This window comes from Procambarus clarkii, chromosome 56, assembly GCF_040958095.1.
Source record: "Procambarus clarkii isolate CNS0578487 chromosome 56, FALCON_Pclarkii_2.0, whole genome shotgun sequence".
Lineage (NCBI taxonomy): Eukaryota > Metazoa > Arthropoda > Malacostraca > Decapoda > Cambaridae > Procambarus > Procambarus clarkii.
The window spans coordinates 22,779,850-22,807,349 of record NC_091205.1 but is presented as its reverse complement, the minus strand read 5'-3'; the positions used below and the strand labels follow the sequence as shown (position 1 = coordinate 22,807,349).

At 43.3% G+C, this 27,500-nt stretch overlaps 1 protein-coding gene across 1 annotated transcript in view; it reads left to right on the top strand.

The window, feature by feature from the left end:
• LOC123770736 (uncharacterized) overlaps positions 1-27,500 on the top strand; it is a 758,174-nt gene that overhangs the window by 347,849 nt on the left and 382,825 nt on the right. Inside the window, 1 exon segment of the mRNA XM_069305873.1 lies at positions 4,016-4,063. The gene's annotated coding sequence lies outside the window, so the exon portion shown is untranslated.

Sequence of the window (27,500 nt, the reverse complement as noted above, 5' to 3'; positions counted from 1 at the left end):
TCTTTGACTGTGACACGTTACTGTGCACATTCTTTGACTGTGACGAGTTACTGTGCACATTCTTTGACAGTGACGATACTGTGCACATTCTTTGACTGTGACGATACTGTGCACATTCTTTGACTGTGACACGTTACTGTGCACATTCTTTGACTGTGACAAGTTACTGTGCACATTCTTTGACTGTGACGAGTTACTGTGCACATTCTTTGACTGTGACAAGTTACTGTGCACATTCTTTGACTGTGACACGTTACTGTGCACATTCTTTGACTGTGACAAGTTACTGTGCACATTCTTTGACTGTGACAAGTTACTGTGCACATTCTTTGACAGTAACGTAACTTGTGACATTGACATTTTCTTGGACAGTGACAATCTCCACGACAATGACATCATTACTGTAATAAACACAGAAATGACCAAAAGATTTGTATAAAATACTAATCTTGAGCAAATTAAAGCACTTGTGAAAATTACATGTACGTGTTTTTCTTTAAATTTTAACTGTTTACTAAATTTAAATCTAGCATACACTCAAAGCTAGAACGTCATCAATAGTAAATTAGACTAACAATAATAATAATATTAATGATAATATTAATTAAGTCTTAGTAATGTTCTAAATTTAAGTAAGTGAACCATGGGTGGGAATGTCCGTATACTTTTCATTCCACTAATGCTCTGCTTTTAAACATTCAGATCTGATAGGAAAGAACTTACTGACTCCCAACGACCTGAAAGTACTAGTATAAAAAGCTATGATTTGTTCAGATCTGAAACCTACATCTATGGACAGCACAAAACTTCCACTAGACTGTGCGACACAGTGGTTGCAAGGATCAGGTTGGGTTACCGTTACCTGTGGCAGGTGGCTGCAGGTGACGGGTCTCCCAATCCTGAGCACTCCAGTTGCAAACTCTGTGAGCAGGAACTACGGCATGATCTCCCGCACTACATCACTGAATGCCCAGTTATTAGACCTTTCAGACCAGTTGGCATGAGGTACTTGGAGCTTTGCAATTACTTTATTCACTCTCGTATTCTTGAAGATATCCTCACAGTATACCCAAAATTTGCCAGTGCAGGCTATTAAACACATGGCTCTGTATGACTAACCATCCTGCGAGATGGGGACTTGTATTATCACTGCTACCTTATTCAATCTTGTGGTGTTGATATCCTCAAAATGCATCCGGAGTTTCCAGTGCAGACCGCTTATCACATGCCTCTGTATGACTAACCATCCTGTGTGATGGGGATTTTTTAGCATCGCCTAGTTAGCTTTTTTGACACACTGTACTCCACCTCATACAGTCTAGGGTAGCTGCACTAATGCAGATGTACCTCATATCTTAATAAATAAAAAAAAAAAAAAAAAAAAAAAAAAAGCTTTTAAACCTGTGTGATGGTGATTTTTATCATCACGTAGCTAGTTCTTTGACACACACTGTTCTCCGTGGTCTAGGGTTGGTGCACAAATACACATGTACCTAAATTTTTTAGCTTTCCTTACATTTCTCCAATTATTTTAACACGAGTTAATAAGTAGGAGATAACACATATTTCTTTATGAGATATACCCAGGTACCTATTTTACTGCTAGGTAACAGGGGCATAGGGTGAAAGAAACTCTGCCCATTGTTTCTCGCCGGCGCCAGGTCCACAGGATCACAAGTCCCGCGTGCGATCCTCTCGGCCGACCGGCTCCCAGTTGGTACTTGGTACTTGGAGCCCTGTAATTACTCTCCACACACTCGTGTTTTCGAGGATTTACTCGTAATGTAGGCAACGTTTGCCATTGCTGGCTCTATATAACTAATGATCCTTCGACACGCGAATAAATTTCTACGGGCTCACCATAGCCCGTGCTGCTTGGAGCTTTTTGTTCCAGGTAGCGAAACTTTAACAACAGCACAACGACACGTGAATTTCAGTGTTACATAGCTCTAACACAAGCTATGTAACTCTCCATCTATACCCTCAGGTAGCTGCATAAACATATGATAGGCTTTCTCTTGTATCCACATACGCTTTTCTCTTATCTCCTAAGTTCAATTGTTCTGTTTATTTTTCTCTCTCTACCTGTTTTCATCAACGGTCTCGCTTCATGCAGGTCGGCGTTCAGTCCCCGATCATCCAAGTGGTTGGGCACCATTCCTTTCCCCCGTTCCATCTCAGATCCTTATCCTGACCCCTTCCCAGTGCTATATAGTCGTGGTGGCTTGGCGAATTCCCCTGATAATACTCTTCGCTTCCATTCCACTGATCTCTTTCCCCCCCCCCCCTCTTTATATCTCCTTTCCATTTCCTTTTTCATTACATTCTCCTGTTTTTCGTAAGCCATCTTCTAAACTCTTTTCATTCATCTGTGTTCATTCATTTCGTTCTATTCGTTTTCTCCCCTTTCATTCCATCCCACTTCCTTTTTCACTGTTCCTCTACCGTCACCTTACCATTCCCTTTCTCAACCTCTCCATTTCTCCTTTTTTCAGTTTCTTCATTCTCTCCTTCCTCCTTATTTATTCTTGAATGTTCATATTTTCTCCCCCACCCCCCTCCCACGTGTAACTCTTATTTCCATCTCTTATTTCCTGTCCTCCTCTACCTATCTCATTTCCTTTTCCTTCTCTCTCTCTCTATCTCTCCCTCTATCTCTCTTTCTCTCTCAACAATCGTGGGATCATTGGTCCAACTGTGTTATACATGTACAATACTCCCATGAATACAATTTACATACTGCACCGAATAACTTAGGAGTGGCGCCACCAGAATGCATATGTATGTATATGTATGTATTTGTATGTATGAGTTGCCGCAGTTAACATTTAGATAACCTTATGATATTGCTCCAATTGAGGGTTTTATAGAAATTTTCTATATTTACAAGACCTGGGTCGCAGGGGAGAGGGCAGAGAGAGGAGGAGGAGGAGGATGGAAGGGGAAGAGTGAGATAGGAGTAGGAGGGAAAGGGAAAGAGAGGGGGAGAGGAAACAGGAAGAGAGAGGAGAGGGAAGGGGAGGCGAGTATTGTGAGAGGTTAGGAGTGTAGGGGGACGGGTGAGAGAGAATATTTTTATATATTTTTTTATTAATAGTGGGGCTTGTGAGAGGAAATGAGAGAAGGATTATTTTTTTGTGTGTGTGGTGTGTGTGTGTGTGTGTGTGTGTGTGGTGTGTGTGTGTGTGTGTGTGTGTGTGTGTGTGTGTGTGTGTGTGTGTGTGTGTGTGTGTGTGTGTGTGTGTGTGTGTGTGTGTGTGTGTGTGTCGCTCATCTGGTGTGTTCAAATGGTACCGTTTAAAATGTCACAGCATTTCGTAAATTCCAATAATTGCAGCCCATCCTCCAAAAATGATAGCACTTATAGCAACTACATGTTCAAATTTGTTGGAGGATGAGTTGAATAATATTGGTAATTCTTTACCCTGTGACAAATGAATGGTCATAAGATATTTTGAGATATGCCTGTTGATCCCTACTCGTATCAATATATATATATATATATATATATATATATATATATATATATATATATATATATATATATATAAAACATCGGTAATAAGACTATATTAGCACGCGTCAGTATGTGGGAGGATCGTGTGGTTCAGGCTACTATGGGTAAAGTAGGATGATTAGAAAATTTATGTTAATTTTTCCCAAGATTAGTACATAATGGTTCATATTACTATAAGAAATTGTTGTATTAATTGTTTTGTTTTCAAAATTTTGTGTAGACGGTGGGTAATGCCAAAGTCAGTTTTGAGGTGAAGGGTGACCACACCATGATGTTTTGACTTGAATTCTGGTGACACCATGTTGGGCACGTACCCCATAAGAATCAGAGTGCAAAATTCAGTGAAGCTAACCCAAATATTTTGACCTCCAACCTCGGATAGAGTGACACACATTCTAATTTATACACATAGATATATACTAATGTCATACAAGTTAAGTTCACCAATTTTATAACAGTCTACAATAATACAATAACTACCTTCTGTTTTCATTTCAGAAAACCAAATCCAAGAACAAGGGGATCGGGAGTGCCCAGAGGCAGCAGGTTAGTCACACACACTTCGAATTGAATTGAAATTGAGATAAGTTTATTGATGTATAAATATATACACAGATATGACGTAGTTCAAGCTATTCTCACACACTCTTGGAATATTAAGCTCGTGGAGGGGTCGGACCAGGTGGGGAACCCAATGTTGTCTTGGTGGCCTCTGTTTCGAAGTCGATCATCGAAGTCGTGAACTCACGCCCACCGGAGAAGGAAGACAGGTGCTCTCTTGGCCTAACTACCATTACCATCAGACTCAAATGATGCCCCAGGGGGAGCTTGAAAGATCTAGTTGGAGACTAGTTTTGTGTCTCTGGGACCCTCTCCTATTGAGGGTATTCGTAGATAGCTCGGAAGAGCTCCTGTCTTTCACTTCGTTGGTAATGAGTTCGATGCTCCGATGGTGTTACTGAGTGATTATATATATATGTATATTTGAATGAGTGTATGTATATATGTATGTTTATATAGTATGTTTATACATATTAATACTTTGTACCGATATTATCATTCAAGTAAATAAGTTTTTGTCAGTAAATATGCCATCTTGGAGCAGGACATATATCAAGAATTAATTATAAACTTCGAAGTTCTTGAATATTATGAAGAGTAAAGGTATGGGGAAAATATTGGTGGTGTTGTCTAATCCACAAGACTGTTACTGTTACTAAAAAATCAACAATGGAAGGTTCCGACCAACAATATTCCTATCATAATTAGTAATTTTGTATTTATTTTAACTAATAGCTTTCGGTCACAAAATAGAACATTACTAGATTTAAACCTACCGAAAACCTATCTGCCTTATTTTCTGTCTCTCCGGTAATAAAATAGAGCTTCTAGAAATAAAACGATAATACTATGAAATAGTATTGTATATTAGGATCGAAAATTCATTTCTAGATAAGGAAACTCTAAGATTACGCCTCGGCTTCCCAAAGTTCTTGAGCAAACAGCATCAATATGGAGTTATTACCGGTAAACATAAAGTGAAGCTGAAGAAACCTCATGTCTATGCCACCAGACTAGTCCCAGAGCTGAGAGGTATGAGTTACGAGAAAAGACTAAGGCACTAAAACCTCTCATCACTGGAAAAGAGAAGAATGAGGGGAAACAATGTTGACTCATACAACACTCTCGGGGGAAAATAGACAGGATAGATATTAACAGGACAGTGATTAAATATCCGAATGAGCTACAATTGCAAAACTAATTTTAATGGGCATCACAGTGAAAGGTAAGAGGCGGGAGCAGAGAGCTGAAGCCCAACTCTGACGAGTGGTGCTACTCGGTGAGTGCACAAATAATCATTAGCCAACGCAAATAGATATTTTCCATAATGTGAATAAGTAATTATATGACTAATAACAAGTAATTAGTGGCCAAGGTAACTGTTGCCTCGATACATTACTAATATTATGTTTGCTTGTTTGTTGGCCAGTGTTGTTGATGGTGCTCTCTCTCTCTCTCTCTCTCTCTCTCTCTCTCTCTCTCTCTCTCTCTCTCTCTCTCTCTCTCTCTCTCTCTCTCTCTCTCTCTCTCTCTCTCTCTCTCTCTCCGAGCACTTTGAAGTATTGATTAAAGCACGCCATTAATTAGTTATAATTAGAGGAGTTTCTAATTGTTGTGCTTTTGCTCGATTAAAGAGGTCTGTAAATAGCTTATAAAGTTCATGTGTGTTCTTGTGTGTTCATGCATGTGTTCATATGTGTTCATACATGTGTTTATGTGTGTTTTTGTTTGTGTGTACGTATTTATTTAGGCATAATTGTGTGTGTGTGTATATATATATATATATATATATATATATATATATATATATATATATATATATATATATATATATATATATATATATATATATATATATATGTAGCTTTGGAACTGCTCTTGGTTTTAGCATCCACCGTCTTCGCGTTGTTTCCAAAGGCCTATACAACTCTGGTTTCTGAAGAAATTTTTAGTACATTTTTTCGGTACCTTTGTTTCCTAAGCACGAGTCTATAAGGGAAACCTGTTGCTTTTGGGACTCGTGTTGTTTCGATGAGCACCTAGATCCCTGAGAAAGCTACTGGTGCTATTTTCATATGGACTAAGAATTACAGATCCTAATGTACATATATATATGTGTGTGTGTGTGTGTGTGTGTGTGTGTGTGTGTGTGTGTGTGTGTGTGTGTGTGTGTGTGTGTGTGTGTGTGTGTGTGTGTGAATGTAATCACCTAGTTGTGCTTATAAGGTCAAGCATCTACCTTATGGCTCTGCCTTCCAAAAATTAATAGTAAAATGCAGTGACGCTCTCCACCCGTTTTCCTTATCATATTTACATAAAAAAACTGAGTATCGAATCGGCTGCTCCAACTTCCTCATCCAGTCCGTTGCGTTTATTTACGACTCTTAGACTGAGAAAGTTCCTTCTGACATCTCTTTCATAAGGAATCTTTTAAACATCTAATCTTCTTTTGTTTCATTTTCCAGTTATGCAGACATGTTTCACTGTTACTCATTTAGAAGATTGTCTCTATATCTGCTTTGTCATTTATCCTTAGTCTCCTGTACGTGGTTATCAAGTCTACCATATTCCTTCTTTCCTCTGGTGTAGTGAAGTCCAGTGCCCTAGTCTTTCATTGTATAACACTCGCCTTAGTTCTGGATGGAGTCTTGTTGCATATTTTCGGTATGAGCTTTTTGTTGTGTTCGTGTATGTGAATCAGTTTGTGTATGTGGGGAGTGTATGTTCATGTGCTGGAGTATGTCGGTGTATGTGTGCATTTGAAGGGGTTTGTACTCACCTAGTTGTGTTTGCGGGGGTTGAGCTCTGGCTCTTTGGTCCCGCCTCTCAACCGTCAATCAACAGGTGTACAGATTCCTGAGCCTATCGGGCTCTGTCATATCTACACTTGAAACTGTGTATGGAGTCAGCCTCCACCACATCACTTCCTAATGCATTCCATTTGTCAACCAGGTGTGCATGCGGGTGTGCATATATGTGGGTGTGTGCTAATTTGATAAGTTGTTGTAAATAAATTGCATCCTGGGTCTTCAGTTAGAAAGACCTGAGAATACATTACAATTTGTATGTGCATCTATAATCCATTGTTTCACACCCAGACAGCAGAGTTCACGTTATAGGGAGCCGGTCGGCCGAGCGGACAGCACGCGGGACTTGAGATCCTGTGGTCCTGGGTTCGATCCCAGGCGCCGGCGAGAAACAATGGGCAGAGTTTCTTTCACCCTATGCCCCTGTTACCTAGCAGTAAAATAGGTACCTGGGTGTTAGTCAGCTGTCACGGGCTGCTTCCTGGGGGTGGAGGCCTGGTCGAGGACCGGGCCGCGGGACACTAAAGCCCCGAAATCATCTCAAGATAACCTCAAGATAACCTCAAGATAACAAATATGTTTATTGTTTGTGATGTGTGTCTATGTATGTATTAACACGTTGTACTGAACGGGGTGAGAATAGCTTGAGCTACCTCATCCCTTCGTGTGTATTTTACCTCAATAAACTTTTTCCAATTTCAATTTCAAGATAACACCTTAGCCATCATCCCACAGTCTGTGTACAAGACTGTATCCTTCCCAAGTAACTCGTTAATTATCGTAAAGAACTTTGCAACAATCTAATTCCCTAATAACGTTTCCTCTCACACAACTTCAGGTTAAATCTGATCTGCTTGGAATAGTTCTTCCCTAACTCGCTCATTATTTCCATGTGATTTATTAGTGTATGTCTGTACGATAAGTCTAAAGTCTGTACGATTAGTTTGCAACAGTTGAAGAAACTATTTTCACGTATTCTCATCATGGTGTGTTGTGAAATAAAACGGTAATCATTAACTGATTCTAAAGATTCTAAGAAGATTCTCCTCTTCACATTATTCTCTGTCCTATTCATCTACTTTATTCTATTTAAGTGAAAGCAATCTATATTGAAAACGTACTTTGGTACGTTTTCTACAAACTAAGTATCTACAAACTTTCTTCTATCTTTATCAAACTTTATCTATCTACCTTTGTGCCTCGGAGAGGCTACGGGATCCAGTAAGCTCAGTAGAACTTCGGTTTCAACTCTTTTACCATGTCGTAGCTCAGTCGATTAAGGCAGTGTCTGGGATACTCCCGGACGCAGGTTCGAATCCTCGTCACGGCCCTTGTGGTTTTGTTCACGTACTTTGGTGATTGAGTGAAAAATGGTACATTTTTCCATTAGTCACTTAACACGTTTCGGGTCAAATATTCCACACGTCCTTTCTGCCCATGTTTGGTGGCCTACACATAACTCCTATTATTAGGCTAGCATTGTTTCAGTTACTTTCCAAATAGTTTTTGTTTGTAGATAACATATTTTTTTCACCCCGTGTCACACTACATATAATATTTTTCTCTGACACATTTTGTTTCTCCTTATCTAATATATCTTTGTGCGAAATGTTTATTATCTCTTAATTTAGAATTTAGTGTATAATTGCGTTTTCTATATATCCATGTTTCTGTTATTGCAATAATACAATATTGTATATCTGTAATTCAATAATATCTGTAATGCAATAATGTCTGTAATACAATATATATAATACAATAATATCTGATACAATATCTGAAAATACAGTATCTGTACACTTAAATTTTATTTTTTCTACTGATAATAATGTTATTTGTGTAATATACTTTTAGGCTGTAATGTTAATGCTTTTGTCTCTCCTTGCTTCCACGATCGCCTTGAGACTGCTTTTGAAAATCCCTTAACTCTTTTATTTTATTTTGGTCCAACAAAAGGGAGGTTTGGAGGCCTGGTCGAGAACCGGGCCGCGGGGACACTAAAGCCCCGAAATCATCTCAAGATAACCTCAAGATAACATTTGTCCTCCTCTACAACAGCTGGATGATAGTGTATACAATTGTCTCCCTGACAGTGCAAACCCAGTTTAAACCCTGGTAAATGGTCCTTATCATCTGCACTATCTAAGGCTTCCACCCCCTAGAGAGAGAGACGTTATATCAGCCATAGAAGATATCCCATTTCTCAAAAAGATATCATATTGGCCTTGCAATATAAGTTCAGCAGGTAGTTAATACAAATTTCCCTGTCTATCTGTACATTGCCAACTTCCCCGTATAGGTTAAGGATCACATTTGGCTGGGATATCTCCCTTGAACGCAATTCTATCTATGGTTACCCTATAATTGGTCAGCAATTCCTCGCTCCCTTGTTTTTTCTATGTAATTCTCCTCTCAACATGCTGTAAATTAATTCCAAAGGTCTTATCACAAATCCATATCCTCATATCCCTTCCAAGTGGTATATAGTCGTATTGTCTTAGTGCTTTCGTCTGATAGTTACCTATCTTATCTAGGAAAGTCACTTCTCACTTACCTTTGATTTACCTATCCCTTGCCTAGGAAAATCACCTCTCCCTTGCCTTGAAAAGTCACCTCTCCCTTGCCTTGAAAAGTCACCTCTCCCTTACCTAGAAAAATCACCTTTCACTTGGCTATGAAAACCAGCCTTGAGTTCTATTTATTCCCCTATGACTCCTACGGGCTCACCATAGCCCGTGCTGCTCGAAACTTCTTGTTCCAAGTAGCGAATCTTAAACAGCAACAACATCCTATGACTCTGCAATATCATTTCACTTCTACCTATTTCACCGAGAAATAGATCAGTAACCAATTTGATCCCCACGAAAACAGTCATGAAAATAAAAAAGCCTTTCTCGCTGTTCAAAATGTAGATAATGCCGCGAGGGAATTTATCAGTTCAACAACAGAGGTTTATCAAATGCAAATCGGGTGTTGCAAAATATGCGGGTTCAAATGCGCGTTTTTGTATCCAATGTTATTTTTCCATCAACAAATCAAACAAGAGTGAGGTATAGTGGTGATTCAGTCAATTGGCAATCAGCAGGATTTTGGCAATTGGCTAAAAAGTCAAGATTTTTGATGATATTGCTCGAAGTTCGTGATTTGACCGAAATGCAAAGTTGAGGAGTGTGATGATTGGAGAGGAACTGGTAGTATATATGTTGCCGGTTGTCAAGATCTTGGTGGCAGGTGAGGCTGGCTTGACAGTTAACTTTCTGATTATATTTTGTGGTACGTGTGACGAAGGAATGTCATTGGAGTCGGACATAGTAGGGAAGCTTGGCTAATCTCTCTCCCCGCATAGTACGTTACAATCAGCGGTATGTTGTAAGATTTTCGCCGAACTGTAAGGGGAGTATAGGATATTGGTGGCTCTTGTAGGTGAAGGATTGGATCGAATAGCAATGTGTATAGGATTTTGGTGAATGTTGATGTGAATGATTTTTCCTGAACGGAGGAGTTGTAGGATTTTGGCGATGAGAAGGATTTGAGGGAATATCGTATCGACCTCCACGAAATCTGTGAAAGGTCATAACTCTTCAGAGTTATTGAATAAACATGTGTAGGTGTTGCATTCTTTGCAGAGCTTCTATTTCATCTTCTGAGTCCTCCATCCTTGTTCTTTCATTATCTCGCTCTCTCTCCTCTTCTTCCCTTCCCTTCCCTTTATCACATTTCTCATGTCGCCCTTTTTTCGCCTCTCTCTCTCTCTCTCTCTCTCTCTCTCTCTCTCTCTCTCTCTCTCTCTCTCTCTCTCTCTCTCTCTCTCTCTCTCTCTCTCTCTCTCTCTCTCTCTCTCTCCCTCTCTCTCTCTCTCTCTCTCTCTCTCTCTCTCTCTCTCTCTCTCTCTCTCTCTCTCTCTCTCTCTCTCTCTCTCTCTCTCTCTCTCTCTCTCTCTCTCTCTGACACATACACATAATGATTTAAGAGTAATTAGTCTTATGAGCACTATTAAGACGTCTGTATATCGCACTTAATTGGATATGCTGTCCCTAGACTTTAATTAATGATACCATTATGTCTAGTCTGCCTGCTCTTTAGTACGACCCTTGCACATATCATCCACGAGACACAATAGGGGTAGAGCCTTGTGGGGCCCCCCATAGTATTCTCTCGAATGTTTGAGGTGTGTCAGTTCTATGTCGATATATCCGTTGGATAACATGGGAGGAATGTGATAGATAATTTCTCTCGAATCGCAACTCCAGGTTATTGATAACCTGGAGGGAGGGTGAAGAAGAAGCTCGTTGTTGTCGACTCACTGAGAGCTTCCTTCCCTACAACTTGTCTTTATCTTACTAGTTTGAGGTTGACTGTTGTACACCAATTTGTTCCTAATGAGTGCAACCTGAGGCCAGAAAGGGGTTACTTGGGGTCAGTGAGATACTACCTGAGCAAAGTGAGGGCTATCTGGGTTCAGAGAAGACTACCTGGACCCAGATAGGGCTACCTGGTTCAAAGAGGGCTACTTGGGTCCGTAGAGGGCTACACCTGTGCCCAGAAAGAGCTTACCTTAGCCCAGGTAGTACACTCAGGTGTCATTAATGATCGTGGTGGACTTACTACAAGGCGATGCTCAGTAATTTATTTTGTGTGGGGACAGGCAGCCTGTATATAAAATCGCTTTAGAACTCTACTACCCGATCAGGGTTCGAACCTCCTTCACCAGTGATCGCATGTAAGAATTAGTTCTAGAGCATATTAACCAAGTTCCAGGACCAAGATTCAAACTGTAGTCATAGAATTGTTTAGTGATGTATAGCTTGAGGACCAGTCAAGCTTTGTTTCATATATATATATATGCGTCGTACTTAAGAGCCAGAACCGCACTATTTGGCCTAGTATACGGACCAGCTGGTTCCTGAACCTCAGTGCTTGGACCAGCTGGTTCCTGACTCCTCAGTGCTTGGGTCAGGTGGTTCCTGAACCTCAGGACTTGGACCAGCTGGTTCGTGGGCGACAGTAACCGGTTCTGGCCAATTGTGTATCACTGCCCAAGTTGTCTAAGAGTTGACAGGCAACTTATAAAGATGGAGAGGTCAATTATAAAGAAAAGGAGAGACATAGGGAAGGAGAATGATGGAAAATACGAGGCAGAGAGAGAGATGTACTGAGATACAACAAGAGATATATGAAAGGGAAGGACATAAATGGGAAGGGAGAGAGAACAAAGAAAGATAAGGAAAAGAGAGAGATACAGGCAGAAATATGTTGTATTTTTATATTGATTCAGAACAAACAGACTCCATATAATGCCTTATAAGACGCTGAGAGCATAATATAACCCTCTCCCCCCTTCCCCCCCCCCTTACAAAAACAAGAAAAGGCGCCAAAAATGAAGGTAATATCTTTCGATGAAGGCAGGAATGAAAGAAGCAGCTTTTTGCAGCTTTAGCGGCTTTAATCACGCCTTGCTATAAAGAAAATGGAAAGAGAGTTTACCCTTTAGGACGATGGACAAGCTTTCGGACCAGCGACGCCCACCAGGGCCAGCAGGGTCTCAGACCTCACCAAAATATCACAACTGCGTCATCATTGCGTCATCTCTGCGTCACTGCGTCATAACTATACACAAACTTAACCTAACCTATCCAAATTCAATCTAACCTAACCTATTCTAACCCAATCTAACCTAACATATTCTAACCCAGTCTAACCTAACCTATCCAAATTCAATCTAACCTAACCTATTCTAACCCAATCTAACCTAACATATTCTAACCCAGTCTAACCTAACCTATCCAAATTCAATCTAACCTAACCTATTCTAACCCAATCTAACCTAACATATTCTAACCCAGTATAACCTAACCTATCCAAATTCAATCTAACCTAACCTATTCTAACCCAATCTAACCTAACATATTCTAACCCAGTCTAACCTAACCTATCCAAATTCAATCTAACCTAACCTATTCTAACCCAATCTAACCTAACATATTCTAACCCAGTCTAACCTAACCTATCCAAATTCAATCTAACCTAACCTATTCTAACCCAATCTAACCTAACATATTCTAACCCAGTATAACCTAACCTATCCAAATTCAATCTAACCTAACCTATTCTAACCCAATCTAACCTAACATATTCTAACCCAGTCTAACCTAACCTATCCAAATTCAATCTAACCTAACCTATTCTAACCCAATCTAACCTAACATATTCTAACCCAGTCTAACCTAACCTATCCAAATCCAATCTAATCTAACCTAAGGAAAACAAGAAATAACTTGTTTTTTATTAATTTTGCGCACGAGGTGTGTGACTTCAATATGATGTCATACTGATCATGCTGGTTCAGGGCTTTCAATCCTACAGATAGTAGGTGTGGGAGGGGGAAGTGTGTAGGGTGAAGTGTGGGACGGGGGGCCATGAGGGAAACTGGAGGCAGGGGAGAGATGATTGATGTGTGTGTGTGTGTGTGTGTGTGTGTGTGTGTGTGTGTGTGTGTGTGTGTGTGCGTGTGGGTGTGTGGGTGTGTGGAAGCCTACTGCAGTGTGGCTGGATGCTGCTGGACTTCTCTCTCTCCCTCTCTCATCTAGGTCTTCATCAGTTCTGCTCCATCACCCAGCAGGAGGGACCACTGTATTCTCCCTTCTCTAGTTCCCATAATGTCTATTTCACCAGTCTCTCTCTCTCTCTCTCTCTCTCTCTCTCTCTCTCTCTCTCTCTCTCTCTCTCTCTCTCTCTCTCTCTCTCTCTCTCTCTCTCTCTCTCTGTCTCTCTCTCTCTCTCTCTCTCTCTCTCTCTCTCTCTCTCTCTCTCTCTCTCTCTCTCTCTCTCTCTCTCTCTCTCTCTCTCTCTCTCTCTCTCTACGCCTGGGGTGACGTAGGCAGACCAGAGGGGCCCTCGTTGCTGAACAGGGCGCCCACGGCAATAATTTCTAGCTAGATTTGGCTCTTGTTAGAAATAGTGTTGGAACATAAAATATTTCTCAAAGGGGATTTAACTACATCACGAATCCCTTTATAGTGTTTAATTCCACAATGAAAACAAAAGAAAATAAAAAACATCAGTAAAATCATATTGTCTTGTAGGATGTTATTTATCAGACGGGAGAAATGAACAGTGGACCGAGCGTGTTCAATATTAAATATTTCTCTTGTCTTGAACACTCAAGTTATCGTTTGGTTTCAAAGCAAGACAATGAAAGAGAGAGGTCATTTTCCCCCAAAAAATTTTGGGAATTTATTTCAATTTTCGTTAATCGTCTATGTGATTACACAATAAGTTGATCGAAAAGCGTCTAGAAGATCCTAGGGAAGTGCCACGTAAGTAAGCCACGCCCTCAGAGATGTGTGACCCAATCAGAGGTGAGGTGAGAGCTATCTCACCTTTTATTGGTGAGGTAGCTCACCTCTGGCCATGTCACGATTGGCTCCAACTGACGAAGAGTTTAAGTCTATCTCAAGGACTCATGCGAGTTAGATGCGAGAGGGAGTCATAATTCGAAAGTCATTTTCTTGTGTAAGTGGGAAGGGTGTTGGACTATGTCAGGAGAATGACATAGTCCAGTTTGCTGTGTGTGAAGGATAACAAATTCGTAATACTGTTTTCTACAGGCAAGCCAGGAAAGAAAGTAATGATGAACGGTTCGTCTTCGAAATCGTGCGAGGAATTCTATTCCACTAGCGTGAAGCTCACGATATTCTTCACTGGTATGTGTTGAATCAGGTCGTGCGGTGCCGCCATGGCTGTGTCATCAGCCGCTGTGCCATCAGCCGCTGTGCCACCAGCCGCTGTGCCACCAGCAGCTGCTCTCTACACACTCCACCAGGAATTGTTCATCATTTCACCCCGTATTTCTGGCACTGTTTTCCATCTCGCCCCGGGCCTTTCACCAAGCCGCAACCTGTCACCGACCCATCACAGCGCCACGACCCATCACTGAGCCAAGACCTCCCAGTACTGAGCCGCGGCCCATCACCGCTTCTGGTGTGAATGATGACTGCGCCGAGGACCAGATGTGATTGATGTCAGGGTGTGAGAGATGCTGGGGGAGAGGGGGCGGGTCCGGCGGGTTGAATGTCCGTCTCTCTCTCTCTCTCTCTCTCTCTCTCTCTCTCTCTCTCTCTCCTCTCTCTCTCTCTCTCTCTCTCTCTCTCTCTCTCTCTCTCTCTCTCTCTCTCTCTGGAAATATATACATTGTTATATTTTTTCAATTTTCTTTTCTCCTACTTAGATTTTTGTTAAAGTTAGGTTAAGACACATCCGCTAGTTTTAACCTTGTCTCCATTTTTCTCCCCTCGTCTCACGGATGCTCCCTTTCCCCCTCCTTTATTCACTGTGAATGTCATTGATGCTCCTAATACAACAGCAAGATAAAAGTTAGGCTCATCTTCAGTGTTTCCTCTCACGACAACGTAACTTATCATTATCTGCTCCCAGGAAGACATTCCGCAAGTTGTGATTAATGAATCGTGTAGTAGTGGCTTCTTGCCTTGAATGTGTGATGTGGAGTCTTCAGCTTTAGGCATGAAACACAGACCAATGAAGTAAACATTCCACAACAAAGGGCTATGCACACTGCTTTGTGATACACTGGCACCAATTGAGTGGTTCTCGTATTTTTCACCATTGAGAACCACTCTTAGAGATCGTTCTTCTAGATAATCCCAAATTAGTTGTAAGATGGAACCTGGAACATCTAGTGAACAAATCCATAAGGGCCGTGACGTGGATTCGAACCTACGTCCGAGAGCATCCCAGACGCTGCCTTAATCGACTGAGCTACGACATGGAATATGAATTGCAACCAGAAATTCCACTGAATTTATTTGTTCATTTGATACATCACGCTATTGTGATTTCTGTGTGTCTGGAGCATCTAGTGTTGGAAGCTTTACAGTTAGACCAAAGTGCCCTCCATACACGGTGACCTGCAGTGCCGAGTGCAGCACCACAGGTGATCTTGGAGTGGTCCAGTGATTGACGCTACTGATGGAGATTTAACTTAAACAGCACAACGACCTCTCCTCATTACACTGTAATTGATCGTCAAAAAATGCTGTCATTTGTTGTGTAACTGTTGTCTCAAGACTTTTGCAAGTGATCGAATGCAGAGACACTGGCCAGTAGTTACTAACCACTGAACGACTCTTACATAGGGAGAGCCAAATTCATTTAGCTAGGCAGAGTAGATAGAAGAATGTGAGAGGCAATTCCAGCTTGTCCGCACAACTGCCGTGACAGTCTTGGGCTGACCTTATCCGGCCTTACCTGTGTCTTGTGATTTATGGAGACGGTAAACGTCAACTTGGTGAACTTCAGAGAACTTCACGCAGTTCTTGGATGAAGATATTGTGGTTGTCGTTCAGGAGTGTGGCCCTGCATCTTAGGGCTGAGCCTTTGAGTCTTTGATTTTACAGTCTTTCAGCTGTAAAATCGTACGCCATTAGGTTAGCATTTCCCTGATTGCTGGTTGCAACAGTGTCATCTTTAAGGTTTGTTGACCAGACCACACACTAGAAATTGAAGGGACGACGACGTTTCGGTCCGTCCTGGACCATTCACAATCGACTTGAGAATGGTCCAGGACGGACCGAAACGTCGTCGTCCCTTCAATTTCTAGTGTGTGGTCTGGTCAACATACTTCAGCCACGTTATTGTGACTCATCGCCTGCATCTTTAAGGTTTATTGGCGGGAGTGTGTGTCCAAATATCATTATTTTTGCTGTTCTTTAACCACAGACTATCAGGCTTTGGAGTCAACACTTGCTGATGTTCGTTTTCTTCTTGTTTCTGGTTCTCATTTTGAGATTCCCCCTTCTCTCACTCCCTTCCTCTCCCTTTCTCTCCTTTTCTCTCTCATTCCCCTTCCACTCTCGTTCTGTCCCCTTTCTCTCTCCTCCACTCTCTTTTCCGCCTCCCGCTTCTGTTTGTCTCCCTTAGTTTAGTGATTATTCTCGATTCTTGTTTGTTCGTCTGCATCACCCGAGTCCGCCATGCTAAACTGGACCAGTCTCCGCCACTCTGGACCAGTCTCCGTCACTGTGGGCCAGTCTCCGTCACTCTGGACCAGTCCCCGTCACTCTGGACCAGTCTCCGTCACTCTGGACCAGTCTCCGTCACTCTGGACCAGTCTCCGTCACTCTGGACCAGTCTCCGTCACTCTGGACCAGTCTCCGTCACTCTGGACCAGTCTCCGCCACTCTGGACCAGTCTCCGTCACTCTGGACCAGTCCCCGTCACTCTGGACCAGTCTCCGCCACTCTGGACCAGTCTCCGTCACTCTGGACCAGTCCCCGTCACTCTGGACCAGTCTCCGCCACTCTGGACCAGTCTCCGTCACTCTGGACCAGTCTCCGTCACTGTGGGCCAGTCTCCGCCACTCTGGACCAGTCTCCGCCACTCTGGACCAGCCCTCCGTCACTGTGGACCAGTCTCCGTCACTCTGGACCAGCCCTCCGTCACTGTGGATCAGTCCCCGTCACTTTGTACCAGTCTCCGTCACTCTGGACCAGTCCTACGTCACTCTGGACCAGTCCTCCGTCACTCTGGACCAGTCTCCGTCACTGTGGACCAGTCTCCGTCACTCTGGACCAGCCCCCGTCACTGGACCAGTCTCCCGTAACTCCAACATCACGCCAGTTGCTGCCAACAGCTACAACATAATATATCACTGTCCTTACTCTAATCTTTCCTCACCTTTGAGCGCATAATATCCTCTCTCTCTCTCTCTCTCTCTCTCTCTCTCTCTCTCTCTCTCTCTCTCTCTCTTTCTCTCTCTCTCTCTCTCTCTCTCTCTCTCTCTCTCTCTCTCTCTCTCTCTCTCTCTCTCTCTCTCTCTCTCTCTCTCTCTCTCTCTCTCTCTCTCTCTCTCCTGCTCCCTACCTCCGTCCTCTCGTAAATCTATATAATCACAAATCATGTGGATGCTGGGTTAATAAATACTGTTAACATTGTCAGGCTTATCAGGCCTATAATATGTGTTACTCGAAGCCCCTTATTTTGGGAGAGGTCCGCCCTTACGACGGCTCTTATCTCCCCACGGGGCTGGTGATGGCCTGAGGGGGGGGGGATAGAAGGATGGAAGGAGGATGGAGGATGGTATTGGTTGTGGCATGAAAGAAAAGGGAGGATAGGTAAGGATGGTGAGTGTGAGTGGTCTTTGGGTCTCTCTCTCTCTCTCTCTCTCTCTCTCTCTCTCTCTCTCTCTCTCTCTCTCTCTCTCTCTCTCTCTCTCTCTCTCTCTCTCTCTCTCTCTCTCTCTCTCTCGTACTAGCAGCCGAAGCATTTGTAAGATAATATCTTTGCTTGCTTAATCGGTGCCTAAATCATATTCCCGTCGGTCTCCATACACTCGAAACTTACCCTCCGAGTGGCCTAAGGAACGACATCGTTACAGCTGCCTCTGCAACGACTGAATCACTTCTAAAAACAGATTCTGATCCTTAACATCTAAATTTGAATTCCCAAATATATTTTCCTTTCCCCTGTCCAATCTTGGCTTTAATCTTTGCTCCAAGCTTGTACCTTCCTGGCTGTCAGCAGTCACGCAGGCCACCGCGGCCGGGGAGGACTGGTTAATTGTCTTCCACGTGGCAGGTAGGCGGCAGGGAAGGTAGGTAGGCTGCAGGGAAGGTAGGTAGGTTGTAGGGAAGGTAGGTAGGCTGCAGGGAAGGTAGGCAGGCTGCAGGGAAGGCAGGTAGGTTGTAGGGAAGGCAGGCAGGCTGCAGGGAAGGCAGGTAGGTTGTAGGGAAGGCAGGCAGGCTGCAGGAAAGGCAGGTAGGTTGTAGGGAAGGCAGGCAGGCTGCAAGGAAGGCAGGTAGGTTGTAGGGAAGGCAGGCAGGCTGCAGGGAAGGCAGGTAGGTTGTAGGGAAGGTAGGTAGGCTGCAGGGAAGGCAGGTAGATTGTAGGGAAGGCAGGCAGGCTGCAGGGAAGGTAGGTAGGCTGCGGGAAAGGCAGGCAGGCTGCAGGAAGGTAGGCAGCAGACATGCAGGCAATATTACAGGCTGGCAAGCTTGACAGGCAAGCAAGATTACAAGCAGGAAGATAGAAAAGTGAATCAGTGAGTTGATGAGCGAGTGAATGTCTCATACATCCCCACCATCCCTTCCCCCCCCCACCTCCTGCCCCCCCCCCCCCTCCTGCCCCCCCCCCATCTCTTGCCCACCATCCCCCCCCCCCCCCACCTCCTGCTGGCACCACACTGGTGGCTGCTTCAAACTTCAACCTTTTTGGCAGGGTTGAAGCTTAGGTTCATTGCTCACTCGCTGGCTCACCCACTCGCTGGCTCACCCACTCGCTGGCTCACCCACTCGCTCACTCGCTGGCTCACCCACTCGCTCACTCGCTGGCTCACTCGCTCACTCACTCACTCACTCGCTCGCTCACTCTCACACTTACACACACACACACACACACACACACACACACACACACACACACACACACACACACACACACACACACACACACATGTATGCGTGTGAGTGCGTGCGTGCGACTGCGCGTTCGTTCTTTAACTCATAAACAAGTTAGGTGTTTTTTCCATTCACTTACTAATAGCTGTATACAGAATTACCTACAAATGAGATCCAACCATAAAACAGAAAACGGGGAAGAGAAACAATGGCCAACAACTACAAACACATTGTATTTCGGCGAATCCAATTACATTATTTCAAAACAAACGCGAAATACGCCAAGGGGGAGGTGGGTGAGAGAGTGTATATCAAGGGGGCTAGAGATAATCGGATAAGAAAACCCACTTTACATGAATATCTTTAACCGGCCGACTCAACCGGACTCACATCCCTCTCGGGGCGAAATTCAGTTGTGGAGATTAACTTGAGATGATTTCGGGGCTTTTTAGTGTCCCCGCGGCCCGGTCCTCGACCAGGCCTCCACCCCCAGGAAGCAGCCCGTGACAGCTGACTAACACCCAGGTACCTATTTTACTGCTAGGTAACAGGGGCATAGGGTGAAAGAAACTCTGCCCATTGCGCGGCAAGAATCGGTCATTTTTCCCTCCAGGTGAAGGATTGGTAGGCCGATAAAATTTAAAAACACGTTAAAAATTAGATTCCTATGAAAAGAGTGTTTGAGGTTGGAAATCAAACGGTTGGGGATAGCCTCTTCCAACTTTTAACAGGAATTGTTGGTTGGTATGTGCCCAACAAGATTAGTGGGTGGGTTAGGGAGGGGTTGGCATCAATGAAAAGAGTACCACAAGACACACTGTGAAAGCTTCCCCCTTGATGAATCTTCATTCATATATATATATATATATATATATATATATATATATATATATATATATATATATATATATATATATATATATATATATATATATATAATATATGCGAACAAGCCTGAATGGTCCCCAGGACAATATGCAACTGAAAACTCATTATTATATATTATATAATTATATTATATTATATATATATTATATATATTATATTATATATATATTATATAATATATATATATATATATATATATATATATATATATATATATATATATATATATATATATATATATATATATATGTATGTGAAGATTCATCTCCGTACACCCCTACCCACAGAGACAGAGAGGCTCAGACAGACACAGACATATATGAAGACATATAAACACAGAGACAGGAAGACTTAGAATAGACAGACATAGTAAATTGTGAGTGACAGGTCGATAGACATAGAAAGACAGAAAATTAGAGAGATAGACTGACAGACGGACAGAAACAAATATATATATATACAGACTAACAACCAGACACAGATCTGAGATGCCCAGCTAACCCACACATGGAATCTTATAAGAATGATAATACTGTCTTCCAATTACCGTCTGTCTCTCCTCAACGTCTCCTCATCCTCATCCTCACTATTCTCTCCTCCACCGTCTCTTCCTCCTCACCGTCTTTCTGCCCTTGTGAGTGACGGGGAATGAATGAGATGACAACTTTTTTTTCCGCCTTCAACTTTCATCAGGACAGCAAAACAGGATGAAAGAGCCATCTTATTACCCTCCGACTCTCATCTATTTCACGCAGAACCAATACCCAGGGACAAGGATGCTTCCTCTGCAGCTTGGAGAATATTTTAATTATGAATATTCTGATGCCATGTGAGAGTATTCAGAGTCAAGGAGATCATGGGGTCATGTAGAGAGTGTCTCTGCGTCATGAGTGGATATGGTGCATGGGGGCTCGAACTTGGTTTCTGGATCTGCAGTTCCTAGTGTGTCTTCTCTCCTGGGAGAGGGAGGGTGTATCTGGGGGTCCCCAGGAGAGGGAGGATGTGAGGGACCTTAATACATCACGTTGAACACATCCCAGAGATCACAATACAACACGTCCAACATATCCCAGAGACCTCACAATACAACACGTCCAACACATCGCAGGGACCTCAATACAACACGTCCAACACATCCCAGAGACCTCACAATACAACACGTCCAACACATCCCAGGGACCACACAATACAACACGTCCAACACATCCCAGGAACCTCACAATACAACACGTCCAACACATCCCAGGAACCACAATACAACACGTCCAACACATCCCAGGAACCACAATACAACACGTCCAACACATCCCAGGGACCACAATACAACACATCCCAACACATCCCAGGAACCACACAATGCAACACGTCCAACACATCCCAGGGACCACACAATACAACACGTCCAACACATCCCAGGAACCTCACAATACAACACGTCCAACACATCCCAGGAACCACAATACAACACGTCCAACACATCCCAGGAACCACAATACAACACGTCCAACACATCCCAGGGACCTCAATACAACACGTCCAACACATCCCAGGGACCTCAATACAACACGTCCAACACATCCCAAGAACCTCACAATACAACACATCCCAGGGACCACAATACAACACGTCCAACACATCCCAGGAACCTCACAATACAACACATCCCAACACATCCCAGGAACCTCACAATACAACACATCCCAGGGACCTCACAATACAACACATCCCAGAGACCACAATACAACACGTCCAACACATCCCAGGGACCTCACAATACAACACATCCCAACACATCCCAGAGACCACAATACAACACGTCCAACACATCCCAGGAACCACAATACATCACGTCCAACACATCCCAGGAACCACAATACAACACGTCCAACACATCCCAGGAAAAACACAATACAACACGTCCAACACATCCCAGGAACCACAATACATCACGTCCAACACATCCCAGGAACCACAATACATCACGTCCAACACATCCCAGGAACCACAATACAACACGTCCAACACATCCCAGGAAAAACACAATACATCACGTCCAACACATCCCAGGAACCACAATACATCACGTCCAACACATCCCAGGAACCACAATACAACACGTCCAACACATCCCAGGAAAAACACAATACAACATATCCCAGCACATCCCAGGAACCACAATACAACACATCCCAGGGACCTCACAATACAACACATCCCAACACATCCCAAGGACCTCACAATACAACACATCCCAATACATCTTAGGGACCTCACAATACAACATCCCAGGAACCACAATACAACACATCCCAGGAACCACAATACAACACATCCCAGGAACCACAATACAACACATCCTAACACATCCCAGGGACCACAATACAACACATCCCAACACATCCCAGGAACCACACAATACAACACGTCCAACACATCCCAGGGACCACACAATACAACACGTCCAACACATCCCAGGAACCTCACAATACAACACGTCCAACACATCCCAGGAACCACAATACAACACGTCCAACACATCCCAGGAACCACAATACAACACGTCCAACACATCCCAGGGACCTCAATACAACACGTCCAACACATCCCAGGGACCTCAATACAACACGTCCAACACATCCCAAGAACCTCACAATACAACACATCCCAGGGACCACAATACAACACGTCCAACACATCCCAGGAACCTCACAATACAACACATCCCAACACATCCCAGGAACCTCACAATACAACACATCCCAGGGACCTCACAATACAACACATCCCAGAGACCACAATACAACACGTCCAACACATCCCAGGGACCTCACAATACAACACATCCCAACACATCCCAGAGACCACAATACAACACGTCCAACACATCCCAGGAACCACAATACATCACGTCCAACACATCCCAGGAACCACAATACAACACGTCCAACACATCCCAGGAAAAACACAATACAACACGTCCAACACATCCCAGGAACCACAATACATCACGTCCAACACATCCCAGGAACCACAATACATCACGTCCAACACATCCCAGGAACCACAATACAACACGTCCAACACATCCCAGGAAAAACACAATACATCACGTCCAACACATCCCAGGAACCACAATACAACACGTCCAACACATCCAAGGAAAAACACAATACATCACGTCCAACACATCCCAGGAACCACAATACATCACGTCCAACACATCCCAGGAACCACAATACAACACGTCCAACACATCCCAGGAAAAACACAATACAACATATCCCAGCACATCCCAGGAACCACAATACAACACATCCCAGGGACCTCACAATACAACACATCCCAACACATCCCAAGGACCTCACAATACAACACATCCCAATACATCTTAGGGACCTCACAATACAACATCCCAGGAACCACAATACAACACATCCCAGGAACCACAATACAACACATCCCAGGAACCACAATACAACACATCCTAACACATCCCAGAGACCTCACAATACAACACATCCCAACACATCCCAGGAACCACAATACAACACATCCCAACACATCCCAGGAACCACACAATACAACACATCCCAACACATCCCAGAGACCTCACAATATCATGCAAAATATTTTTGCCTTCAAATTCTCTAGCAAAATTTTTAGTCACAAATTGTTCACATTTCAAAGGCATATAATCAGTGGAATGTACAGTGAACATTTGAAATAAAACAGCCGTTCTCTTGCCCCATAGTGATGGTGCTATTGTTCTGGCTTTGTTCAACACAACACCCGGCTTGTTCAACACTGAAGAACCCACTAGTGTTGTTCAACACAACACCCGGCTTGTTCAACACTGAAAAACCCACTAGTGTTGTTCAACACAACACCCGGCTTGTTCAACACTGAAGAACCCACTAGTGTTGTTCAACACAACACCCGGCTTGTTCAACACTGAAGAACCCACTAGTGTTGTTCAACACACAACACCCGGCTTGTGTTGTTCAACACACAACACCCGGCTTGTTCAACACTGAAGAACCCACTAGTGTTGTTCAATACACAACACCCGGCTTGTTCAACACTGAAGAACCCATTAGTGTTATTCAACACTATCATCCTTAGCTCACAACTGAAGGACTCAAATCCCAACCCTGGACAGGACAGAAACCGTCGGGCACACTTCCATTCACCTGATGCACCTGTTCACCCGGGGACAGGCAGGCAGGCAGCATTCCCCCCTCCCCCCCAACAAACAGGAATTATATTAACATAAACAAACACACAATTCTAAACATCAACAGAGACGCCCATTAACGAGCAAACAAGAGGAGCCAATTAGCGTCAGCATGAAACATTGCAGGGGGACGCCGCCCCCCCCACCCCCCGTCTCCTGTTGCAGGACCTCCTTGCAAATAGCGCCCCCGCTCAATCACTGTCACATCAAGTGATGGATGGATGGGTGATTGATCAAGAAGTTGTTATCCTTCATGTCGGTCCGGAGTGAATAATTTACCGCGTGATTGATGGCCGTTGTCAGATAATATTATTTAGTAAGCATAAGACTCCTTTTCTGAGTTGATTGTCTGGTGAGTTGACAGTTGGCAGAGGGGTTGACAGCTGGCAGAGGGGTTGACATCTGGCAGAGGGGTTGACAGCTGGCAGAGGCGTTGACAGCTGGCATATTCTACCCTGGAGCCTTCACAGAGATTGATTGATTGCTAAACATTAAGCCACACAAGAAGTGGAACGGGCATGACCTTCACGGAGTTATTGTTGTTGTTGTTTAAGATTCGCTACTTGGAACAAAAACTTCCAAGTAGCACGGGCTATGGTGAGCCCGTTGTGCTTTTTCGCGGAGACCTTGACGTCCTTAATATAATGGTTCCACGACTGACGCTCCTCCAGTCCCCCATTCACACCTCTCTTAGACCCTCTACCATTATGGGAATCCTCCAAGACACTCCTCCAAAACCTGCCTCTTGAAGGCCCTTCCACCACATTAATTCACCTCTAGGTCTCTCTTATCGCCTTGAGTCCGTCTCATGACACTCTACCAGTGTTCGAACCCCTTCAGGGCTCTTGGCAAAGGTTTTAAAATCTCTTAATATAGTTTGAGTCGCTTGAGGCGGCCTTGGAATCCTTCGAGGACTCCTTGAACCCTTTTGGGCTGACGCTCGCTGTTCTGAAGACTCCTGAAACCGCTGCAACTTCTGGAGTTTATTGTTTTTATTCGTGACTCTCACCGGAGTTTATTCCTTGCAGAGTTAGATTTGTTCAGAGGAGAATTTTTGTTACAAATATTAAAAGAGAGATTTAATTTATCTTACAAATTTGGACACAATTTTATTTCTGTATGAATTTTGTGTTTTTTTCACATTTAAGGAAGATAACGGAGATGTAAATGATAATATGTGGAATATACACAGCGGGTGAACGATCTTTCTATGTTATTCTATAATAACCGACCGTCCACAAGTGGTTGGGCACCATTCCTATCACCCCGTCCCATCCCAAATCCTTATCTTGATCCCTTTCCAAGTGCTGTATAGTCGTAATGGCTTGGCGCTTTCCCCCAGATATTTCCCTCCCTCCTGTTATTCTAAGTATACAGTAGTGAATATTCGACAGCATCAGCTTGAGGGGTATTGAATCCTGCATAGTGATAAGATCTACCTGTGTGTTAAGGGGCTATCTTCGCCCTCATCTTCTAGCTAGTTCCAGTTCCCTACTTGGCTAACACTAAAGGATTAGTTTTTGATGTCATGATGGTTTGATGCGTTTCTGGCCTCCAGGAGTGGTCTCTCGTGGTGGTCTTGTTGGTTGTGTGGGTGTTTCTGGCTTGGTTTCACTCCCTCGGTTCTCTTGGTTACGTCTTTTATCATGTGGTCTCTTGCTAGTCTCTTGGCGTCGGTACATCCACTACCATCTTCACTCCTTTCTCATAGTGTGTGTGTGTGTGTGTGTGTGTGTGTGTGTGTGTGTGTGTGTGTGTGTGTGTGTGTGTGTGTGTGTGTGCGTGTGTGTGTGTGTGTGTGTGTGCGTGTGTGTGTGTGTTGGAAGATGTACTCACCTAGCAAAGTGCTGGGATTATCTTCAGTTCCTAGGCCCATCTCTTTGACAGTTGGTCGACTGCCTTAACTTAGATTTTATCACATCCACTTTAAAACCCGTGTGGGCTATGGCGCCAGCTTCAACTATTTCTGTGCCTGGCTTGTTCAACATTCCAATAGCCACACAACTGCAAATATTCTTTCTAGTACCTAGGTTCCTCACATGTAAAATGGGCTATTCGTGTAACCCTCTGTCAACACCCATAAGTATTTTATGTTGATAAATAATTCTATCGTGTTGAGCACAGAAGTGTCGTGGAATAGATTTCATATCGTGTTTCTTCGTAACTCACGCCTGTCAATTGACGGATTAGGAAGGTGGCAAGACTATCCCCTCCGGTGTCCCGTGTTTTCTTAAGGGGAAAGGGGGGGGGGTTAAGACAGGTGCAGCGTGATGATTGGCTACTTATTCAAGTTCTTCCCGCTTAAGTGCGCTGCGGAGGTTATCCCGCTGATATGCTCATCTGGGGAGAGGTAGTGAGTGTGATATCTCCTCCCAGGTGTTATCAGTCACACAAAGTTGCTCTCTACCCTTCGCTGGTATCCTCCCTCTCTTCTCCTTTCCATATCCATCATCTTTAATAATTTATCACGAGTGGCTCCAAGCAAGTTGGACCAAGTTATCACTAAGTCAAGCCTGGCCCCCGTAAGGTATTTTGTTGAATAGGTTAAAATGTATTGCAAAAACATTTTGTTTCTACTACTCCACAAAGCGTTTTTATCTTCACACACGTACAGAAAATAAATTAAATATTCTTGACTGGATATTGCTATGAATCCAAATATATAAAATGTGTATGCTAAGATCTGCCCTCGTCTCAGAAATGATACAAGTGTTTGCCTTACTGAATGTAAGAAATATCGTCTACTCTATATTGACCACATAGGAAAACAATTTTTGAAACAAAAAAATTGTTAGAGAAGGATCAGAAGCAAATACCTTGTTTGCACTTCTATGAATTCAATCATACTCTTGATTGGAACAATATTGAAAAATGCATCCGAATCATTTTGCCAAACAGAATAACTGCGGAATCTTGTTTATATAACTTATTAACCATGAATATGAACGATGGGGTGTACAAGCATATGTATACAAGCGTATGAATAGTGTGTGTACACGCATACAAATGCGGGTGTACATGAGATAACAAATGAAAATATGTATGGATCCTGAAGGATCAGTTCTAGGACTTACTGAAGTATA